Source organism: Theropithecus gelada, chromosome 5, assembly GCF_003255815.1.
Source record: "Theropithecus gelada isolate Dixy chromosome 5, Tgel_1.0, whole genome shotgun sequence".
NCBI lineage: Eukaryota > Metazoa > Chordata > Mammalia > Primates > Cercopithecidae > Theropithecus > Theropithecus gelada.
In genome coordinates this window covers 54626611-54651064 of record NC_037672.1, presented here as the reverse complement: position 1 = coordinate 54651064, position 24454 = coordinate 54626611, and the positions used below count along the sequence as shown (strand labels likewise).

Below are 24454 nucleotides of genomic sequence, written 5' to 3'. Positions count from 1 at the left end.
TTGCTGACAAGAACAGAGGATTTCAAGTTACTAACAAATAGACACCTATTCCATCACTCACTGGCTGTGTAATTTTTTTTGAGGCTGTGTAATTTGTAAAACTGAGGCTTTACTAATCCTCAGTTTCTTCATCTATAAACAGGGATACCTATCTCCCTCATGGCACTATCCTGAGAAATACATCAAATACAATAATGAATTTACAAGTGCTTGTTTAAAATATTGGCATTATCAGAGTAGAAAGCTCTGCTTATTATGTAGTTTCAGAAAACTCTAAATATTCTAACCAGAACTTTAGCTATATTAGGTTCTTTATTGTTAATCTCATCATTTCCAGCTTTTGACAGAAATCAAAATGGTCAATGTAAGGTTAGAGATTATAGTTATTAATGCCTTCTTATGGTTTCTGCGGCAGACATACATGACAGTGATCCTTAATGAGTCATGGCTTCATATAAACCCCTTGCATGCAGGAAGAACCTGTGACTTGCTTCTAATTGACGGAATGTGGGAAAGTGATGAGATGTCACTCTCTTGATTACGTTACATTATAGAATACTGTGTGAGCAGACTGGAGTAAGAAGTTCTCCTGCAGGCCTTGAAAAACAAACCACCATGGAGATAGCCATGTAGCAGGCAATTACAGGCAATCCCTAAGACCTGAGAGAGGCTTTCACCTGACAGTCAGTAAAAAGCCAGGCCCTCAGTCATATAGCTCCAAGGAAATGAATTCTGCCAATGACCTGAATAAGTGTGGAAGCAGATTTCTCCATAATTGAGCCTCTTCATAATACAGCCTGGCCAATAGCTTTATTGCAGTCTTATGAGATCCTAAGCAAAGGACCCAACTACACTGTGCCCAAACTCCTGATGCACGGCAACTGTGAGATAATAAATGCATATTATTTTAAGCCACTAAATTGTGGTAATTTGTTACACACAATAAAAAACGAATACAGACACCTTCTGTCAGGTCTAAAATGTTATCTGAGGAAAGCATCTATAGATATTCTAACAGGCACCAGTCACTGTAGTATCTCTTCTAAATTCACATTCCTGCTGTAAAATCAACAAAGAACAGATGGGACAAATAGAAAACAAATAGCATAATCAGGGCTTAAAAACTTTTTCTGTAAAAGGCCACAGAATAGATATTTTTGACTTTCTGGGCCATATGGGTCTCTATCACAACTACTGAACGCAGTCATTGTAACACAAAAGCAGTCACAGACAATAGTAAATAAATAAATATAGCCATGTTCCAATAAAACTTTAATTATTAAAAAAAAAAAAACAAAACACTTAGTTGCTGGGTGTGGTGGCTCATGCCTGTAATCCCAGCACTCTGGGAGACTGAGGTGGGTGGATTACCTGAGGTCAGGAGTTCGAGACCAGCCTGGCCAACATGGCGAAACCCCGTCTCTACTAAAAAATACAAAAAACAGCCAGGCATGGTGGTGCACACCTGTAACCCCAGCTGCTTGGGAGGCTGAGACACGAGAATCACTTGAACCCGGGAGGCAGAGGTTGCAGTGAGCTGAGATCACACCACTGCACTCCAGCCTGGGCAACAGAATAAGACTGTGTCTCATAAAATAAAATAAAATAAAGAATAAACACTTGGTGAGTGTGATTTAATCCCCAAGCTCATAGTTTGCTGATCCCTGAGTAAGATGTTGATTTAAACACAACAGTATCAATAATCACATTAAATATAAATGGACTAACCACTTCCAATTAAAGGCAGAGACTCAGGAATGCTACTCAGCAATAGGGACAAGCTATTGAAACATGTAACAACCCGGATGAATCTCAAAGTATGCTCAATAAAAAAAGCCATACAGTATGATTCTATCTATATAACATCCTCAAAATGACAAAGTTATAGAGGTGGAGAACAGATTATTGTTTGCCAGAGGTTAGGGAAGGATGAGAGGAGAGGAGTAGCTATGGCTATAAATGAGTAGTACAAGAGATACTTGTGATGGAACTATACTGTATCTTGATCATATGAATCTACACGTGATAACATACACATACACACGAATGCATGTAAAACAGGTGAAATTTGAATAAGATAGACAATGTATCAAAGTCAATTTCCTGGTATAAAAGTTATACAAGATGTTATCACTGAGGGAAACTGGGTGAAGGAAATATAAGATCTATTATTTGTTAGCATTGCAAGTGAATCTACAATGGTCTCAAATAAAGACTTTTAAAAAGAGAGATTTTCAGATTGGATAAGAAAAAGCAAAATCCAACTATCAAATGCGTACAAGAAAAAAAATCTACTTTAAGCATAAAGACACAGTTAAAGGAACAGGATAGAAAGAAGACACACCATGCCAACAGTAACAACAACAACAACAAAACTCTAAAGAATTTTTTAAAAACTGAAGAGTAGCTATAATATCAAACACATAAAATTGTTAGTAATAAAAAACACTATATAAAAATATCACATGCAAAAGAAAGCAGTTGGACCCTTACTTTACACCATATACAAAATTAACTCAAAATTCATTAAAGACCTAAATGTAGCCCCGAAACCATAAAATGACTAGACTTGAAACCATAAAGCTACTGGAGGAAAACACACGGGGAAAAGGCTTCACAACATTGAATTTATCAATGATTTCTTGTGTATGACGTAAAAAACACAAGCAACAAAAGTAAACACAGACAAATGGGACATCAAACTTTAAAACTTCTGTGCAGCAAAACAATCAATCAATAGAGAAGAAAAGGCAACCTACAGAATGGAAGAAAATAGTATTTGCAAATATATACCTGGAAAGGGGTTAATATCCAGATATACAAAGAACTACAACTCAATTAAAAAAAAAAAAAAAAGAACCCAATTTTAAAATGGGCAAAAGGTTGGGTGCAATGGCTGGTGAATGACTGTTGTCCCAGCCACTTGGGAGGCTAAGGTAGGAGGATCACTTGAGCCCAGGACTTCAAGGTCAGCCTGGGCAATACAGCAAGCACCTGTCTCAAAACAAAACAAAACAAACAAAAACTAAAAACATGCCAGGTGTGGTGGCTCACTCCTATAATCCCAACACTGGTAGGCTGAGACTGGAGGACTGTTTGAGCCCAGGAGTTCGAGATCAGCCTGGGCAACACAGACCTTGTCTCTACAAAAAAAAAACAAAAATTAGCTGGACGTGGTATCATGTGCCTATAGTCCCAGCAACTCAGGAGGCTAAGGTGGGAGGATCACTTGAGCTCAGGAATTCAAGGATGTAGTGAGCTGTAATCATGCCACTGAACTCCAGCCTAGGTGACAGAGTGAGACTCTGCCTCAAAAAAAAAAAAAAAAAAGAAAAGAAAAGAAAAAAAAAAAAGGTAAAGGACTTCAACAGACATTTCTCCAAAGATGATACACAAATGGTCATGAAGTACAGCCCTTATTCAGTATCCTCAGAAGACTGATTGCAGAATCCCTGCAGATACCAAAATCCATGTATCCTTAAGTCCCTTATATAAACTGGTATGGTATTTGCATATAATCTATGTACATCCTCCTACATATTTTAAATTATCTCTAGATTACTTACGATACCTAAGACAATGTAAATGCTATGTAAATAGTTATTATATTGTATTTTTAAAATTTGTATTATTTTTATTGGATTAAAAATATTTTCAATCCATGTTTGGTTAAATCTGGGGATGTGTAACCTGCAGACACTGACAGTCAACTGTATATAAAAAGATGTTCAATATCATTAATCATCAGGGAGATGTAGATAAAAATCATGAGATATCACCTTACACCTGTTAGGATGGGGAAAGAAAGAAGTGTTGGCAAGGACTTAGAGAAACTGGAAACCCTTTCCACTGTTGGTGGGAATGTAAAATAGCTTCCATAGCTGCTTTGGAAACAGTATGGATAGCCCTCAAAAAGTTAGAAATAGTATTACCATATCCAGCAATTCCACTTCTCAGTACATATCCAAAAGAAGTGAGAACAGGATAGCAAAGACATATTTGCACACCCATGTTCACTGTGGCGTTATTTACAACAACCCAGAGGTAGAAGCAGCCTAAATGTCCATCATCAGAAAAATGGAAAAAGAAAATGTGACTTATACGTACAATGGAATACCATTCAGATTCAAAAAAGATGAAAATCCTGTCATATGCTACAACATGGATGAATCTTAAGGATATTATACATAGTGAAATAAGCCAGAAACAGACAAGTTCCACTGATTCCACTTATATGAAGCATCTAAAGCAGTCAAATTCATAGAAAGTAAAATGGTAGCTGCCAAGAGGGGTGGAAAGAAGAGTTATTGTATCGTTTCAGTTTTGCAAGATAAAGTTCTAGAGATCTGTTGGACAACAATATACATGTAGTTAACACTACTGTACTGTACACTTAAAAATTGTTAAGATAGTAAATTTTATGTTGTGTTTTTCACCGCAATAAAAAAAGACACTGCATAATGATAAAAGTGTCAATTCCCAAAGACATACTATAGTCTAAATGTGCATACACCTAACTTCAAATCTTCAAAATACACAAAGCAAAACCAAAAACAACAAAACGGAGAAACAGATAAATCCACAATTACAACTAAAGAGATTTCAACACTCCTCTTCAGTTACAGGACTAGTTAGCAGAGAATTAGCAATGACATAAAACAACAGAACACATCACCAACCAACTGGATTTCACAGGTGCTTATAGAACACTCCTCCCAACAAAAGCAGAATACACATTCTTTTCAAGTGCACGTGGACCTTATTATATAAGCCATATCCTGAGTCAATAAACAACCCTAAACAAATTTAAAAGAAATTACATTGTATAAAGTGTAGTCTCTGATCATAATGGAATTAAACTAGAAATAAGTAATAAAGACAACAGAAAACTCTCCAAATGCTTGCAAATTAAATGCACACATCTAAATAATCCATGGAGCATAGAGGAAGTCTTAAGAGAAATTAGAAATTTCTTCGTTAAGTTAGTTCTTAACTTACTACGGGTTAGGAGATTGAGACCATCCTGGCTAACATGGTGAAACCCCATCTCTACTAAAAAAATACAAAAAATTAGCCAGGCGTGGTGGCAGGCCCCAGCTACTCGGGAGGCTGAGGCAGGAGAATGGCGTGAACTCAGGAGGCAGAGCTTGCAGTGAGCTGAGATGCGCCACTGCACTCCAGCCTGGGCGACAAAGCGAGACTCCGTCTCAAAAAAAAAAAAAAAAAAAACAAAACAAGGTGAACACACAAAAAATTAATCATACCATAGCACACTGTAGCCTGGGACTTCGAGCCACTGCACCTGGCTATAGTTTCATATAGTTTCTGATGCATTTTATATAATATATAATATATAAAATATATTTTTATGTTATATATGTAACTACACCTAAAACAATAAAACTTTTTGAAGAAAACATAGGAGAAAAACTTCATGACTCGGGGTCAGGCTACTAGTTGTTAAATACGAAAGAAAAAACTGCTAAAATGGACTCCATCAAAATTAAAACCTTTTGCTATGAGAAAGACCCCATAAGAGAATAAAAAGACAAGCTCCAAACCAGGAGAAAAATGTTGGCAAATCACATATTTGACAAAAAATTTACATTTACATCCCAAATATATAAAACTTTCAAACTTAACAGTAAGAAAAACAACTCAATTAAAATATGGACCAAAGACTTAAGACACTTCACCAGTAAAGATATATCGATGGAAATAAGCACACAAAAAGATGTTCAACATCACTGCCATTAGATAAACGAAAATTAAAATAATGAACCAGGCCCAGTGGCGTGTGCTTGTAGTCTCCGCTACATAGGATGACTGTTTAAGCCCAAGAGTTCAAAGTTGTAGTGCACTACCATCCGATCATGTCTGTAAATAGCCACTACACTCCAGCCTAAGCAACACAGCCCCTGCCACACCCCCATACACACACCCCACAATCTTAATGAAATACCACTACACATCTATTAGAGTGGCTAAAATAAACAACAATAACAATACCAAGTGCTAGTGAGGATGTGAAACACCTGGAATTTTCATATACTGCTGGTGGCAATGCAAAACAGCATCACTGTTCCAAAAAAAAAAAAAAAAGGTGGAAGTTTCTTATACAGTTAAACATACTCTTACACTATAACCCAGCAATCTGACTGCTGGCAATTTAACTGAGTAAAATGAAAGCTCGTGTTTGCACAAAAACTTGTACATGAAAATGTATAGCAGCTCTAGTCGCAATTGCTAAAAACTGAGAATAATCCAAATAACCTTCAACAAGTGAATGGATAAACTGTGGGTACACCCATACAATAGAACACTACCTTACAATAAAAAGGAACAAACTTGGTACATGCAACAACCTGGATGAATCTCAATGGCTGCTGAGTGAAACAGGCCAGTCTCAATAGGTTACTGCACATTCTACGATTCCATTTATATGATATCCTCAAAAGGACAAAATCATAGTGATGAAAAACAGATCCGTGGCTGCCAGGGATGAGGGGCAGGGAAACAGTATGACTAAAAGGAGATGACAAAAAGAGTTTTATGGGATGATGAAACTATTTTGCATCTATTTCAAATGTTAATTTAAAATTGATTTGGGTGACGATGAGACAAATCTATACATTTGTTAAAATTCATGGACTTGTACCCCAAAAATCTCAATTTTGCTATAAGATAAAAAATAAAATGGAAAAAAAGAAAGTTGCATTCCAACATACTCATGACAAAACTCAAAAGACAAAGCAATATAATCACAAGCCACTCTACTGCTTAAGGGATCAATTAGCCCTAAAATAAAATGCAAAGGCCTGCCAGGCACAATGGCACACGCCTGTAATCTCAGCACTTTGAGAGGACAAGCTGGGAGGATCGCTTGGGCCCAGGAGTTTAAGACCAGCCTGGGCAACAGAGTGAGATTCAGTCTCTACAACAAATTTTAAAATTAGCCACGTGTGGTGGCACAAACTTGTAGTCCCAGCTACTTGGCAGGCTGAAGTGGGAGGATCGCTTCAGCCCAGGAGGTTGAGGCCACAGTGAGCTGTGATTATGCCTCTGCACTCCACCCGGGGTGATAGAGCAAGATTCTCACTCAAGAAACACACACACACACACACACACACACACACACACACAATAAAGGCAGACATCAGCATCACGACAGAAAACACTATCTGCCATCACTGTTCTAACTGCATGTAAATTAAATCATTTAGTACTCACTACAACTCTATGAAGTAGCTACTTTTATTTTGCCCTTTATCCTCCCGCCTCAGCCCCACTGCCCAAGTAGCTGGAACTATAGGAATGCACCACCATACTGGGCTAATTTTTGTATTTTTTGTAGAGATGGGGTTTTGCCATGCTGCCCAGGCTGGTCTTCAACTCCTGGACTCAAGTCATCTGCCCACTTAGACCTCCCAAAATACTGGGACTACAGGCCTGAGCCACTGCACCCAGGAGTCTTCTTTCACTTAGTTTGCTATGCCATATTTTGTGCCCTATCTGAAGAAACTGAAGCACAGTGAGATGGAGTGAAGCCCAAGTAAGTGGTGGAGCCAGGATGTGAACCTAGGCAGCAGGGCTCCCAGCCTGTGCTATTAACTACCACACTACTGTTCAGAGCACTTTATAAGTGAAATATAATTACAGAACAAAATATATGAAAAACCAAGGTCCTTATCTTTTCCCTCACTATACCTTTAGATTCCCCTACTTTTATAAGTAGCAACACCATTTTTACAGTTACCCTACTTCAAAATGTGAGCCATATTTGACTCTTCTCTCCACTTGCACAACCTATCCACTTCAATTCTCCTGGATTCTGCTTGGAAAACTCTCTATTCATCCATCCCTTTCTTCCTATTATCATTGAACTCTATTCTCTCTCATTGTACTCTAGTTCAGATCCACATATTAACCTGGATTGTAATGACTTCCCCTAACCAATCACCACATCCCTCCTTCCCATCACTGAACATCGATCAAGGATTAGATGCTGCTAGATTTATCTAACTCTAATTGTCCTTTCCAAACTGCTTAATGTATGTAGTTCAGCTTACCCTGGCATTCATGGTCCTCATTGCTCTGGCTCTAGTCTACCTTCTTTTTCTCCATTTGTTTTTTACATAAAGTAGGGAAAGAGGGAAATAAGACAGAAAAACTACTTACTAAACCACTGTGCACCACCTATTTTGCCAGAAATCTTAAATATACTCTTGGTTAAGCATCACTTCATAGATGGTTCTAACATCCCTGACTTGCCCAAGGCCACACAGCTAGAAATGGTGGGAGATGGGGCTTCAATCCAGCTGTGATTAAGTCCATTCTTTTTCCACTATATCACAGATTTAATTATTCAGTTTTCCTCAAAGGTATTTGCAAGTGCTCAAGCTGTTCCTTGTGAGGGAATGATGTCAAGGCCCAGCTTAAATAATTCCTTTTTATGAATTCTTTTCTAATTCTCCCAACGGGATGTGATCTTTCTCATGAACCCCCATAGTACGCCGTATTTCTCTGACTTGTTCACTTTCTTTCTTTTGTATTTTAGACTTGCCTGCTTAACACAGTGTACTCTTTCTTGAAGACTGTGTCTTAACAATATCTATGTATTTGCCCACAATGAGCCAGAGTCACGAGTGGCTGAATTAACACAATCTCTATGGGTTGGGTTTTTTTCCCCAATGTAAAAAACTGGGTCAACTTAGTTCTCTGCTCCTCCCATTTGACAGACAGCCGCATCTTCTCATGCATTTCCAGCTGCATCCCTGAGGTGAAGGTGAAGGCCGGAGTCAACGGATTTGGTTGTATTGGGTGCCTGGTCACCAGGGTGGCTTTGAATTCTGGCAAAGTGGATATTGTCGCCATCAATGACCGATTCATTGACCTCGACTACATGGTCTACGTGTTCCAGTATGATTTTACCCATGGCAAATTCCATGCACCGTCAAGGCTGAGAATGGCAAGCATGTCATCAGTAGAAATTCCATTACCATCTTCCAGGAGCGAGATCCCTCCAAAATCAAATGGGGCAATGCTGACGCTGAGTACGCTGTGGAGTCCACTGGTGTCTTCACCCCCATGAAGAAGGCTGGGGCTCCCTTGCAGGAAGGAGCCAAAAGGGTCATGAATCTCTGCCCCCTTTGCTGATGCCCCCATGTTCGTGATGGGCATGAACCATAAGAAGTATGACAACAGCCTCAAGATCATCAGCAATGCCTCCTGCACCACCAACTGCTTAGCACCCCTGGCCAATGTCATCCAAGACAACTTTGGTATCGTGGAAGGACTCATGACCACAGTCCACGCCACACTGCCACCCAGAAGACTGTGGATGGCCCCTCTGGGAAACTGTGGCGTGACGGCTGCGGGGCTCTCCAGAATATCATCCCTGTCTCTACCGGTGCTGCCAAGGCTGTAGGCAAGGCCCTCTCTGAGTTGAACAGGAAGCTCACTGGCATGGCCTTCTGTGTCACCACTGCCAACGTGTCGGTCATGAACCTGACCTGCCGTCTGGAAAAACCTGACAAATACGATGACATCAAGAAGGTGGTGAAGCAGACGTCGGAGGGCCCTCTCAAGGGCATCCTGGGCTACAATGAGCACCAGGCTGTCTCCTCCAACTTCAACAGCAACACCCACTCTTCCATCTTCAATGCTGGGGCTGGCATTGCCCTCAACAACCACTTTGTCAAGATAATTTCTTGGTATAGTGATGAATTTGACTACAGCAACAGTGTGGTGGACCTCATGGCTCACATGGCCTCCAAGAGTAAGACCACCAGACCACCAGCCCCAGCGAAAGCATGAGAGGAAGAGAGAGGCCCTCACTGCTGGGGAGTCCCTGCCACACTCAGTCCCCCACTACACTGAGAATCTCCCCTCCTCAGTGTCCATGCAGAACCCCTGAAGAGGGAGGGGCCTAGAAGCCCCACCTAGTGTGTACCATTAATAAAGTCCCCTATGCTTAGCCAAAAACAAACAAACAAAAAACAAACAAAACAAAACAAAACAAAAAACAAAAACCTGGGTCAACTCTTATTAGTTAGTGAGTCTTCTTCATTTTTTTTTTTTTAAGGCAGGGTCTCACCCTGCCGCCCAGGCTAGACTGCAGTGGTGCAATCTCAGCTTATCACAGCCTTGACCTCCCAGGCTCCAGCAATCCTACAGGCGTGCAACCACTATGCTGGGCTAATTTTTGTATTTTTTTGTAGAGATGGGGTTTTGCCATGTTGCCCAGGCTGGTCTTGAACTGCTGGACTCAGGCCATCTTCCCACCTGGGTCTCCCAAAATGCTGGGATTATAGGCCTGAGCCACTGAGCCCGGGAGTCTTCATTTTGTCATGCCATATTTTGTGTCCTACATGAGTATTATGACAGCAGGTATCACTAGTATCTTATTTTTAAATTTTACTAAGTTAAAATGCATACAATTCAAAATGACCATATACTTTTTCCCCTTACATCAAACTACTCTAGCTCTATCTAGTGAAAGTTTTATTATTGTTGTCACAAAATGTTTTCATTTGTCAGCGTACTATTTCTATGAAAAGGGCTTTAATAAATATTCATTTTTATAAAATTATTTTTACATTTGAATTCAGATTTGGGCAGGACACAACAGCTCACAATCTGTCTATACAAAATTCTCTTAAACAACTTTAAAAAATCTATTATATATAATAGAACAGGAAGACAGGAGCCGGAAAAGACTGCTTACTCAAAGACTATTCACTCTGCCTAAGGAACTCAGTAGACTTTAGGACTTATAAAGACTGTATATTAGTATCAAGTAAAAATGTAATTCAGCCTAAACTCCAGAATTTAAACAACCAGAATTTTTTTTAAAATACGCCTAAGATTCTGATTCTTAGGGAGAAAAATAAATGATATTCCTCCTTCTTCAAATATGTTAAAAGATTAAAAGCACAAAACAAGAGGGAGGAAAAAAAATGGACATCCGTGGTATATCATTGTCATAACATGCTACAGATGTCCATTTCTATCACACACTGGCATGTTATGACAATGAAGCGGACAGGAAGTTGATTCCTTTTTTTTTTTTTTGCTCCTCTAAGTGCCAGTAAAGGCATATCGATCAACGAAATAGGAAGTTATGAAGAGAAAATACTTCAAACAGAAGCAGACAGGTTTATGGTTCAATGCAAAGCATATTTAACAAAACTAATATATTTTTATATGTAAACATTATTTACAATGAATTACAGAAAACAGGACTGACAGCAAAAGCTTAAAGATCCTATTATACTAAGCCAGACCACCTTATTCTCTTTCTGTAGCTTCCTTTGTACTTACAATTTTTATCACATTTAGCATGTGGTATCAGTATGTAATACCATTACACTGAATACTGTACTCACTTTATACTGTATTATCCTCATAACTCTTTGCAGCATAGTGACTGTGTTTTCATATTACACATTAATCAAAAGACTACTGAACAGAAAGAAGAATTCCAAATGGCACTTGGTGTTGTTTTTTTTGTTGTTGTTGTTGTTTGGTTTTTGTTTGTTTGGTTTTTGTTTTTGTTTTTTTTGAGGCAAGGCCTGGCTCTATTGGCCCAAGCTGGAGTGCAGTGGCACAATCTCGGCTCACTGCAACCTCCGATTTCCGGGCTCAAGCCATCCTCCCACCTCAGCCTTCTGAGTAGCTGGGACTATAGGTACACACCTCCACACCAGGCTAATTGTTGTATTTTCTGTAGAGATGGGGTTTCACCATGTTGCCCAGGCTGGTGGTGAACTCATGAGCTTCAGCAATCTGCCCGCTTCAGGCTACCAAAATGCTGGGATTACAGGCATGAGCCACTACGTCCAGCCCCAAATGGCACTTTGAAAGCACCTCTTTAAAAACTCAATGCCAGCTGGGTGCAGTGGCTCACACCTGTAATCCCAGCACTTTGGGAGGCTGAGGCAGGTGGATCACCTGAGGTCAGGAGTTCCAGACCAGCCTGGCCAACATGGTGAAACCTTGTCTCTAGTAAAAATACAAAAATTAGCCAGGCGTGGTGGCAGGCAATCCCAGCTACTTGGGAGGCTGAGGCAGGAGAATCGCTTGAACCCGGGAGGTGGAGGCTGTGGTGAGCCAAGATTGCTCCACTGCACTCCAGCCTGGGCCTACAGAGTGAGACTCCGTCTCAAACAAACAAACAAAAAAGTACAAATAAAAATAAAAAACCTCAATGCCATAATATAATTGCTGCTGCAGTACTCTATTAGACACAATCTTCTTTAAAGTAATTTTAAAGAAGATATTTTATAATTCAGTTTGATGATTTTAAATGATACAAAATATTGTATTTTATAGCCGTATCTGATTAGTTTTAGAGCTACAACTAAAAGCTGATGGAAGATGTGTGTACATTTACCAAAATCAACTCTTGCATATTTATGAAATAATAATTGGCCAGGTGCAGTGGCTCAAGCCTGTAATCCCAGCACTTTGGGAGGCCGAGATGGGCAGATCACAAGGTCAGGAGATCGAGACCATCCTGGCTAACACGGTGAAACCCCATCTCTACTAAAAAAATACAAAAAAATTAGCTGGGTGTGGTGGCGGGCGCCTGTAGTCCCAGCTACTCAGGAGGCTGAGGCAGGAGAATGGCATGAACCTGGGAGGTGGAGCTTGCAGTGAGCCGAGATCACGCCACTGCACTCCAGCCTGGAGGACAGAGCGAGACTCCGTCTCAAATAATAATAATAGTAGTAATAATTTCAAAAGTTATTTCACAATTCAGTTAGGTGAAGACTTTGGATACAAGAAGATTATATTTTATAGCAGTACGTGATTAATTTTAGACCTACACCTGAACGTTGATGGCAGATGTGTGTGCATTTACCAAAATTAACTCTTGCATACTTGTGAAATAACAAAATGGCAAACCCCACCTCATGTTCTATAGAGCAAAACCTGAATGTGTTTAATTTTCCACATACTTTAGGCTATTTTACACCTCTGCCTCCTTTCAGGTTTTCTGCTGTTTCTGAAATGCCCTTTACCACCACTCTCTCCTGCTAACTCTTGCTCATCTTCTAAGACTCAGCTCAGGTTCATCTGCTCAAGAAGCCCATCCCTAAAAATCTTCCCTATTCCTAGTGTACTTCCTTTGCACTCCCACAAAAATCTGGTTTTTTTTTTTTCATTGTACTTACCACAAAGAAAATCATACTCAATTTTTGGTCAGATTTAAAATACTTATTACTTATAAGTGCCTATTCACTACTAGTCTTCCCTGTAACACTACATAAGCCCCTAAAGTAGAGGCACCATCTGTCTTCACTGCTATTACTCCCATGTTCAGTAAACACATTTAACACAATAAACAAACAGAAGTACTTAAAATATTTTTATAATGAACAGATTATGAACACTAGAGATTTTTCTATTATAATCCAAATCAATGTATGCTTAAATAATTTTAACTAAACACTGTGCATAAGACATTTACTTCAATTTTTGAATCACTTTATTTCAAAGGTAATACTCTTCTTAAAATTTCCACTTTTACTTTTAAGTCAGGAAAAAAGTAGGCTATAATCATTATTTCCTTTTGATTAACATTTAAAATTTTGAGTCAAACAGTCTAAAATATACCAATAATTAAAGGAGATCTGCTGGTTTGAAAAACTGTATAATAGCTTCAATAGTTCCTACTGAAAGTATACATGACTTCCAACAAGTTACTGCTGTGACTTTAAAAAATGTTTTTCTTGGCCAGGCACAGTGGCTCAAGCCTGTAATCCCAGCACTTTGGGAGGCCAAGGCAGGCAGATCACTTGAGCCCAGGAGTTTGAGACCAGGCCGGACAACAAAGCAAAACCCAATCTCTACAAAAAATACAAAAATAAGCTAGGCATGGTGGCACACACCTGTGGTCCCAGCTACTTGGAAGGCTGAGGTGGGAGGATCACTTGAGCCTGGGAGGTGGAGGTTGCAATGAGCCAAGATTACTGAGTTGGAAAGAATAATTTCCTAATTGGAAGTCAGGGTGTGCTGAAATTCAACACTGATAGGAGAGCCAATGGAGAGATCTAGTAGGCTACTGGAAAGACTGGTAAGAGAGGTCACTGGTGCTAAAGTCAAAGTCATAGTTAAACTTAAGTGTGAATTAGATGCCTGAAACAGCTCGATGTCAGAGTCCTCCTTTAGACAGATGTGTTCTTGAAGAATAACTGAGTAGAGACCAACAATAACATGGCCTTCAGTTAGTAGTACAGCAACACTGTCTGCCTAAAACTGTCCTTACATATAGAAAAAAGGCAGATTATAATGAAAGGGAAAATGATCAATGAGATTATTAAAACATCCTTATTAATCAATGAAATTAAATATTGGAAAAGACAAAAAATAAAATAAAATTGGTAGGGCTGTCAGGAAATAAACACTCTCACATTGCTGTTCATATAAGCCTTCCCAGGCTCCATTTAGCTAAGATATCCAAAATCTTTTTAATTTACGTGCCCTCTCATGTACCAGTTCCACTTATTAAGAAATATCTTGATGGGCCGGGCGCGGTGGCTTAAGCCTGTAATCCCAGCACTTTGGGAGGCTGAGACGGGCAGATCACGAGGTCAGGAGATCAAGACCATCCTGGCTAACACGGTGAAACCCCGTCTCTACTAAAAAATACAAAAAAATTAGCCGGGCGAGGTGGCGGGTGCCTGTAGTCCCAGCTACTCGGGAGGCTGAGGCAGGAAAATGGCATAAACCCGGGAGGCGGAGCTTACAGTGAGCCGAGACCCGGCCACTGCACTCCAGCCTGAGCGACAGAGCAAGACTCCGTCTCAAAAATAAATAAATAAATAAATAATAAAAATAAAAATAAAAATAAAGAAATATCTTGATGACTTAGGCTGTGAGTTATACAACCTAGCAATTTTTTGAAAACTGAAATGCGTAAAACAACCAGTTACCAATGAGCTGGGAGAACTGCTTGAGCCTACTAGGAGTTCAAGACCAGCCTGAGAAACACAGTGAGAGCCAGTCTTGACAAAAATTAAAAAATTAGCCAAGTGTGGTGGCTTGCACCTGTAGTCCCAGCTACTCGGGGGCCTGAGGTAGGAGGATCATCTGAGCCCAGGGAGGTCAAGGCTGTAGTGAGTCATGATCTTGCCACTGGACTCCAGCCTAAGCAACAGAGTGAGACCTTATCTCAAAAAAAAAAAAAAAAAAAAAAGTTGTTCTTAACAATAGCACTTACAGTCTTTACAGTCATGTGCTGCATGACCAGTGTTCTGGTCATGATGATGGTGACCAATGCATAGATGATAGTTCCATAAAATTGTAACACTTTATTTTTGCTGTACCTTTTCTGTTTAGACACACAAATAGGTAACGACTGTGTTACAGTATTGATTATAGTATTCAGTACAGTAACATGCTATACAGGTTTGTAACCCAGGAGCAACAGGCTACACCACATAGCTCAGGTGTGTAGCAGGCTATACCACCTAGGTTTGTGTAAGTATACTCTGTGACGTTTGCACAATGACAAAATTGCCTATTAACATGTTTCTTAAGAGTGTATCCCCATCCTTAAATGATACATGCAATATTAGATACTACTATTATCAAAGTCTGCTTGTTAAATACTAATGTCATTTCTAGGGTCTATAAGCAACATTTTCACTACATTGAATACTTTGTAGGATGTTTATTTTGGGATCTGTTTTATTAAAACGGAATTCCATTGATACCTTACAGTAATCATTTCCTTGTTTGAACTGGGCCACTTAGTTTATCACAGTCATAGTGCTCTAAAAGTCTAGTATAAAGTAGTAAAAGAAAGATCTTGAATTTTACCTAAATATGCGAACTACATGCGTGAACCTTAAGAGGGGCCTATATTACTCATTATTTTTACTTGAGAATGTCAGAGAAGTGACAGGGTTGTACTTAAGATAACAAGGCCTACTAAAAATTAATTTATCAATAATTTGTTGCCAAGTATCAAAGTATGGAATACTTCACACTGGATGTCTGAAATTGAACGAAAAGCACAAAGCTGAATACTTACTGAAGGGATAGCTATGCCAACCAGGGACCGACGCTCTGAATGGAGCACATTGCTGATCTTACACAGAGTTTAGTGGGTAGCATGGGATTCAGGGATCAGCGGACTTTCAGAGGCTTATTAACATAGTTACTGACATTAGATTACTACTAGCTAGCTACATTACTGGGAAGTTACCTATCTCTCTGGGTCTCAGTGTCTTTATTTTTAAAAGAACACAGCATGGCTGTGTTCCAATAGAACTTTGTTTACAAAAACAGGCAGCAAGCTTGGTTTAGCCTACAGGCAGCAGGTAATCAGTTTCCTTCTCGTTCAAAATTATAGTAGCACATTTTGCTGTTTAAAATTATAGAAGTTGTTGCCTTGCTTTTGAGAGAAATCTGTCAGCCATATGTGACACAAGGCAGATAAACTGGTGGCTAGCAGCAGAGACTTTAGAGCTAGACAGTTTTGGGATTCGGTGTTAATTGTGCAGCCTTGGGCAAGTTACTTAAAATTACTCTGAGCCTCGGCTCTAAGGTTGCTGTGAGGGGTAAGTGAAGTAATGTATATAAAGTACTTAGCTCTGCATCTAGTACACAGTAAGCATTCAATAAACAAATGTTATTACTTTTACAAATTATGTGATCCTGAGTCTTTGGTCAGGAACACAGTCCGGCAATCAACATTTTTTTCCAGCAAAGAAATAAAATATGCTTTATAATGCTCTACATGAGACTGCAATTATTAGAAACCCACCATAGAAAAGATGATAATACCCTAAGTCATCTTTTTTGTAAAATGACAACAGCCAGCATTAATTGGGTGCTTCTATCTACTTACTAGTTGTATATTCGTTGTACAATATTGGTTACGTTACATAATGTTTTATTAGCTTTAGTTTCCTCATCTGTAAAAATGAGGAAAATAAAAGTACCAACCTCATAGGATTGCTATAAAGCTTAAATGAGTTAACAAAGTGGCACATAACAGATATATGTATATATGTATATAATTGTCACCATGAGTTAAATACTTACATGTATTCATTTGAATCCTCAGGATAACTGAAAAAGGTAAAATTCCTATTTGTTTACAGCTTTGGATAATGAGACTCAGAGAAGTTAAGACACCTACCCAAGGCCTCATAGCTATGAAGTGCAACGTCCAGGATTCAAAAGAGACTTGCCTCACTACAAAGCCCAAGCTCTTATAACTAGGCCAAAGACAGAATTAATGTTATCTCCGTATGGAGGTGCCTATGTGTAAATGACAATGAGAACCAAAATAGTGGTATTAATAATATTCTCCCTATACAGGAAATGTTTCAGGAATTTTTAAAGGTTTTTTTTTTTTTTTTTTTTTTTTTGAGACGGAGTCTTGCTCTGTCACCCAGGCTGGAGTGCAGTGGCACAATCTCATCTCACTGCAGCCTCCTCCTCCTGGGTTCACATGATCCTCCAGCCTCCACCTCTCAAGTGCTGGGATTACAACTGTGCACCACCATGCCCAGCTAATTTTTGTATTTTTAGTAGAGACAGGGTTTCACCATGTTGACCAGGCTGGTCTTGAACTCCTGGCCTCAAGTGATCCACCTACCTTGGCCTCCCACAGTGCTGGAATTACAGATGTGAGCCACCCCACTTGGCCAGAAGTTTAAAGGTTTAAGTGTAGAAGAACCCATACAAATCACTGATCTTAAAATGATAGGAGTCCCATAGGTAAAATTTTTGCTGAAATTATTCCCTTTTATTTTCCATATCTAATTAACTTAATTCAAACTTTCATTATTAAAGTTAAGCAATCCTCTGCATTAAAATAACTAAAGATCCAACATAGTGACTTATCATTTACATATAAAGTATGCTGCAATACTGGCATTCATCTCTATTGCTAATCTTTGAGGTCTATTTAAGACTTCTCAGACTATTTTTACAAAGAACCATGCTTCTGCTACTTTATTCTATAAATTCCCAAATATTAGTTTAGAACCTTGAACTCCAAAAAACATTTAAATGAAAATATTAATATCAAAGGAAAAAAAACTCAAGGAAAAAGACATTACTTGATAGATTCATTCACAAGTTTGTATACCATCACTGGATCCACCTCATACTCTTCCAGCCTTGGGAATGCTACTGGTAACTGATCCAGAACAGAACTTGGTTTTACACTGTAAAGCCTTATAGCCCAGCAATCATTATACAAGGAAAACAGGGCAAAATTCCAAATTCTTATTCTTAAAAGAATAAACTAAGGTTTAAAAGTATATCTGATTCAGAAATTCCAAAAAAGCAAATAAGTTTTAAATGTTATAAATGAAAATTACAAATTATAATATAATCTACAAAAGCAAACTGTAAATTTCTTGAAAACATACATATCCATCTTTCCAAACTAGAAATACTAAAAGTCAAAGTGATAATCAATTAGGATTTAACATAATTTTATACTCTATGATATACAAGAAATATACAACAGATTATGTATATATCATCATCTAGTTTGAAAGATTAAATACTTAATTTTCTTTAACATTGGGTGTTTTGTTGTGAAAACAAAGAACATCCAAATTTAGAATAAACAAGCCAAATTATCTTTTGGCATTTTAAATAATATTCCGACATGCTGGATTGTATTAAAGTCCCATTCTCTGCCCCACTGTATTGCCCATCAAGGCTGGGGGTGGGGAAGAAGAGAGGAGTAGACAATATCTGCCTAATCATAATGAAGGTACCACTTCCAGGTAGAAGTAGCAGCACTATTATTCATATAAAGGTAGTGTATCATAAATACCAACTTCTAGCTTTGGAAGAAAAACAGGCACTCAGTGCTTCAAAAATAACCTGTTTTCTTTCCTTTCCGCAATATAAGCTGTTTCTCTTTCCTTTCCACAAAAAACTAATTTTAAAAATAATCTCTAACATTTTTACTAAAGAAACTTGCCTAGATCATTGAAGCTAATGGTTTCCTAAACCTTTAGTGGGAACAAGATCATGTTGCTCTTTTAATTTAATTTCTCCCCAGAAAAGTAAAATTTTCATTTAATTTCTCCCCAGAAAAGTACAAATTTTCATTTAATTTCTCCCCAGAAAAGTATAAATAGTAGAGTTCACAGACCCTTGAAAGACCATTTATTCGCACGCTAACAGATGCAGGTTAAGAGTCAGAGAGATGAAGTAGAAAATTTCCCAAGGTCCCTCCAACCCTCTTCCATAATTATCTCTCTGACTCATAAGAACCAACTAAATCATTCATAACCAAACCAAACAATATACTTTCTTGGATGACCAACCCATTAAAAAAAAAAAAAAAAAAAAGCAGCTGACAGTATCTACGTAGCAATATCCACCAGAAAATAATTTGTACAGGCAGCATTTTTAAATGCAGCATGTGACTAGTAATATCAATGCATATTATAGTTGATTACAACTTACAGAATGCTTTCACATACAACACCAAATAATCCTCAATTCTGGTAAAACAGAAGTACGTATTATTTTTATCCCCCTTCCACAGCTAAGGAAAGAGGTTTAGAAAATTACTTGCCATGCTCACACAGCCAATAAGCGGAGATCTGGGATTCTAATAGAGAATTGTGTAGTAAACCAGAAGGGAGCTCAGAACATTATTATAGTCTGGTGCTTCCATAAAAGTCCCTCAAAACAGAGAAAACCGAATTTTTAAAAACAGACTAATGGGTGACATTTTTATTGTAGACACATCTTGACATGAGTAAACAAAAATTTATTTATTTAAAATGCTCAACTCCCTCGGTTTTTTGGTTAATAAAAAACATTTTGTTCAGAAAAAAAAAAAGAAAGACATGGTCAAGTGAATTTTAGCGATTGAAAACAACATTTTATTTTATGAAACATTTATCCTCCCTCATCTCTCGCTTTTTTTTTTTTTTTTTTTTTTTTGGAAATAGGCTCTGATTCTGTCACCCAGGCTGGAGTACAGTGGTGCAATCATGGCCCACTGCAGCGGCACAATCATGGCTCACCACAGCCTTGACCTCCCTGGACTCTGGTGATCCTCCCACCTCAGTCTCCCAAGTAGCTGGGACCACAGGTGCACACCACCACATATAGCTAATTTTTATTTATTTATTATTTATTTATTTATTTATTTTTGTAGAGACAGGGTTTCGTGATGTTGTGCAGACTGGTCTTGAACTCCTGGGATCAAGCAATTGGCCTGCTTTGGCTTCCAAAAGTGCTAAGATTACAAGCATGAGCCACCGAGCCTGACTTTTTTTTTTTTTTTTTTTAAATATAGAGACAGGTCTCACTTTGTTGCCCAGGATGGTCTCGAACTACTGGACTCAAGCGATCCTCTGCCTCGATCTCCCAAATTGCTGCGATTACAGGTGTGAGTTACCACGTGGGGCCCTTTAGTTCTTAAAACACAAAAATAAATGTCTCTTTTGGGAATTCCAATATAAGTAACCAAAAATTTAAACATTCAATTTATAAAACACAAAAACTATCTGAAATTAAAGTTTAAGATGTCTGCAATAGTCTCTTTAATCTTTTTTAAATGACAATATCCATTTCAGTTCTCTACAACTCTCAAAAGTTCTTAATAAAAACAAAAATGTTATTTGCCCAAACCCACAGAATGTTTAACACCAAGACTGAACCCTAACTGTGGATATGACAATGATATGTCAATGTAGGTTCATCAACTGTAATATATGTACCACTCTGATGGGGATTTTGGCTCTGTAGGGGTAGGCGATACATGAGAAATCTGTATACCTTCCACTCAGTTTTGCTATGAACTTACAACTGCTCTAAAAAATAAAATTCATTTTTCAAAATAGCAGGTGGGATCAAAATTTACCCAACTTTTTTTTTTTTTTTTTTTTGAGACGGAGTCTCGCTCTATTGTCAGGCTGGAGTGCAGTTGCGTGATCTCAATCAGGAGATTCCACCTCCCAGGTTCAAGCGATTCCCCTGCCTCAGCCTCCGGAGTAGCTTGGACTACAGGCACGCGCCACCACGACCAGCTAATTTTTTTGCATCTTTAGTAGAGACGGGGTTTCACCATGTTGGCCAGGATGGTCTTGATCTCCTGACCTCTTGATCCGCCCGCCTCAGCCTCCCAAAGTGTTGGGATTACAGGCATGAGCCACCGCGCCCAGCCCCAACTTTCTTCTTAATGAATGAAGAAATACTGTTTTTAAAAAATTCCCTCACTGAATGTGAACTGAGTTTGTCAAAAAATGTGCAATTGTTACAGAATATATAATCTTAACCAATTATCAGTAATCTTATCAAACGCTAAAAGAATTGGCAGCTTTAAAAATTAAAAGGATGAAGCTAAGTGCTCATATGTAGTTGAATAGAGTATCCTGAGACGTTTTTTTCTTTTTTTGAGATGGAGTCTCACTCTGTCACCCAGGCTGGAGAGCAGTGGCATGATCTCGGCTCACTCCAACCTCTGTCTCCCGGGTTCAAGCCATTCTCCTGTCTTAGCCTCCCGAGTAGCTGAGACTACAGGCATGTGCCACCACGCTCGGCTAACTTTTGTATTTTTAATAGAGACGGGGTTTTACCATGTTGGCCAGACTGGTCTCGAAAATCCTGACCTCAAGTGATCCCCCCGCCTCAGCCTCCCAAAGTGCTAGGATTACAGGCGTGAGCCACTGCACCTGGCCCCTGAGACACTTCTTTTTATATTTAGGCTTAGGCAATTTGGTATCTTGAAAGCAATTTTTTAAAACAGTGACTAAATAAATAAAGTGACTAAAAGTTTGAAGTTTGAACTGGGTCAGTTTGACAAATTAAGGAGGGTGACAGGAGGAAGTCTGAGGAAAAGCAGCAGCTTAATGCCACCGCCATCTCCAAGCAGCTTTCCAGGTGCCAGCAGTGTTAGCAGCAGTCCTCTGCGTACCCAAGAGTACCGCAGGGCCAGAACATGAGAAAGTTGCGGGAAGAGGATTTCCTTCTAGAGAGAGGATAAAGAACACCGAGAGTCCAACAATTACCATCTTGTATGGGAGAAAAACAATGCAAAGGAAAAAACGTGCAACCAGCAGATAAAATACTTATGTCAACCCAGGTTCTAAGGACCTTTTCCCAAAGCATCCCTCTAAACTGGTGACATTAGCTTAGGGCAAAGAGTCAAAAATAAAGTTAGCCATGAACACAGATGAAAACACCGAACGTTTTCTACGAAAAGTCACCCGATTAAACATTGTCAGGAGGGAAAAACAGTGCAAGTCCAGTAAAGCACGAGGCACGTAGAAAATTCAAGTTATGCAGTCAAATCGCTCTCTGAAGAAACCAGCAAGACAACTGAGCCCAGCACGGAGTGGAAGGCGTAAAGAGCTGTCATCGTCTCGGTAACAACTCCATCCGGCGGCTGCGCGTCTAGAAAGAGGCTGCGGTTCCTGGTTCCACACCAGGAGGCACTCTCCACAAAGTCTACACCGCCGCGCCCGGGCAGGCACCTCCAGCGCGGCCAGCAAGCCCCCCGAGTGGGGAGAGGAAGTGCCTTCCTCGCCTCGTCCCCGCGCGGCGCGGGCCGGAGGTGGCCCACTCGCCCCGCCCCCGCAGGCAGCGGCTCCAGGGGGCTTCCGGCCGCCCTCCCGGGGCCCCGAACCCGCGCCAGCCGCACAGTGCCTGCCCTCTCCCTGGACCCCGCTAAGCACCTGCCTGGGTCCCTCTTCGAAAGACCGGGAGGAGGGAGCCAAGGAGGCGCCGGCGAGGCTGACAGAGCCAGAGGCTGGGGCTCCTCTCCGGGAGCCGGGAGCGTAATCCTGCTCCTCCGGCCAATGGGGGCGACAGAAGCCGTGCAAGGGAGCTCCGGGGCTGGAGCTCTTGCTGTCAGGCCCCAAGCCCTCTCAGCTGTGGAGTTTCGGTTGGTGCACGAGGGCTCGAATTTCCTTCGCACGCCAGAGATCCGGGACCAGACAGTGTTGCGACTTCGGGGCTGGGGTGAGGGAGGGCTCCGCGCGAGCGGACGGCACCGCACAAAGGAAGAGGGGACTGAGGGGAGACAAGCGTCCCGTTACCTCGATCTTTCGACCGTCCGCTCTATTCTTCCTGGTGTCGCTAAGGTTGCAGCCACGTTACCCGGCTCCCGGAGCCCCGGCCGCCCTCAGCGGCACCTCACCAGCCCTGCGCCAGCACCCGGCGGAGGCGCGCTCTTCTGCACTGCCCCGCAGAGCCCTGGCGGGCGCTTGGCGTCTTCTCACCTCAGCCCCCGCGAGTGGCGGCCTCCGGGGGCGGGGCGGGGTGGGCGGGGCAGGCTGCGCGGGGCTGCGCACGGCACTCTGGGAAGTGTGGTTCTCGTAACCTCCTCCCGGAGTCCACCCCACGACCTCGCCCCCGCGGCTCCGGGGTCTCAGGGACTGCGCGGTGTTGCCCGGCCTGGTGAAGGCGGACCAGGGCGTGGCGGACGTCCCCGTAACAAATCTTGAAATAAAACACTGCATGAATACCTTTGAGCTTATCCATGCTTCACTTCTGTGGCAGTACAAAATTTAGTTTCTTTTTATGTCCACCAAATCCCCTTCTGCGGTTGTGAGTGTTCCTGGGATTTATGTCTTTGAAAAAAGAAGGGGAAAAAAAGGTTTGCGTTTATTCCTGTGTCACTTTCACCACGTGTTCTACCAAGGATATACAAAACAACTTGTGTTTACAAATACACACCCACAGTTTGTAAACCTAAGGAAGCAGTTGATTGACCTGAGAGCTCGCTGCTAAAAAGCAGTGGAAGTGCGCGGTGGCTTCACGCCTGTAATCCCAGCACTTTGGGAGGCCGAGACGGGCGGATCATGAGGTCAAGAGATCGAGACCATCCTGGCCAACATGGAGAAACCCGTCTCTACTAAAAATACAAAAATTAGCTGAGCGTGGTGGTGCGTGCCTGTAGTCCCAGCTATTCGCAAGGCTGAGGCAGGAGAATTGCTTGAACCCGGGAGTAGGAGGTTGCAGTGAGCTGAGATTGTGCCTCTGCACTCCAGCCTGGCGACACAGCAAGAGTCCGTCAAAATAAAAAATAAAATAAAATAAAACAGTGCAAGTAAAAATGCTGTGAATCAATTTTTCTATAGTGTTAATAAAGTGGAATGCGTGAGGCGGGAGATCAAGAGACAGTAAAAAAAAAACAAAAGTTTTTTAAAGAATGATATTCCCCTAAATGTGTCTTTTGCCAGACTAAACTTTCACAATCTTAGGAGTCTATTTCAGAATAAATTTAATCCTAGGACCTTTATTAACACATATGAACATTAGCACATTGATTTTAATAGAAATGAACATACATATCTGTATGTATATATATGCATCTTCTATAAACACCCAAAACAACTATTTGAATTTGAAATTTTATTTCTAGAAAAAAATCACTTTATTTACATTGAAATATAAATAATTCTTAATATTTCAAAATATTCCTCTTTAGAGCATTAGTATTTTGCAC

At 40.2% G+C, this 24454-nt stretch overlaps 1 protein-coding gene and 1 pseudogene across 4 annotated transcripts in view; one reads left to right on the top strand and one right to left on the bottom strand.

Annotated features, from left to right (window-relative positions):
* Nucleotides 1–23264, bottom strand: part of KLHL8 (kelch like family member 8) — a 59503-nt gene extending 36239 nt beyond the window's left edge. For 3 of the 4 annotated variants that reach the window (XM_025386682.1, XM_025386684.1, XM_025386685.1), the window contains exon 1: nucleotides 23043–23264. The gene's annotated coding sequence lies outside the window, so the exon portion shown is untranslated. Of the gene's footprint in view, nucleotides 1–22679; nucleotides 22913–23042 lie in introns of those variants that run through there. The other variant, XM_025386683.1, reaches the window with a different exon arrangement.
* LOC112624303 lies at nucleotides 8669–10001 on the top strand (annotated as a pseudogene).
* Nucleotides 23265–24454: the final 1190 nt, after the last annotated feature.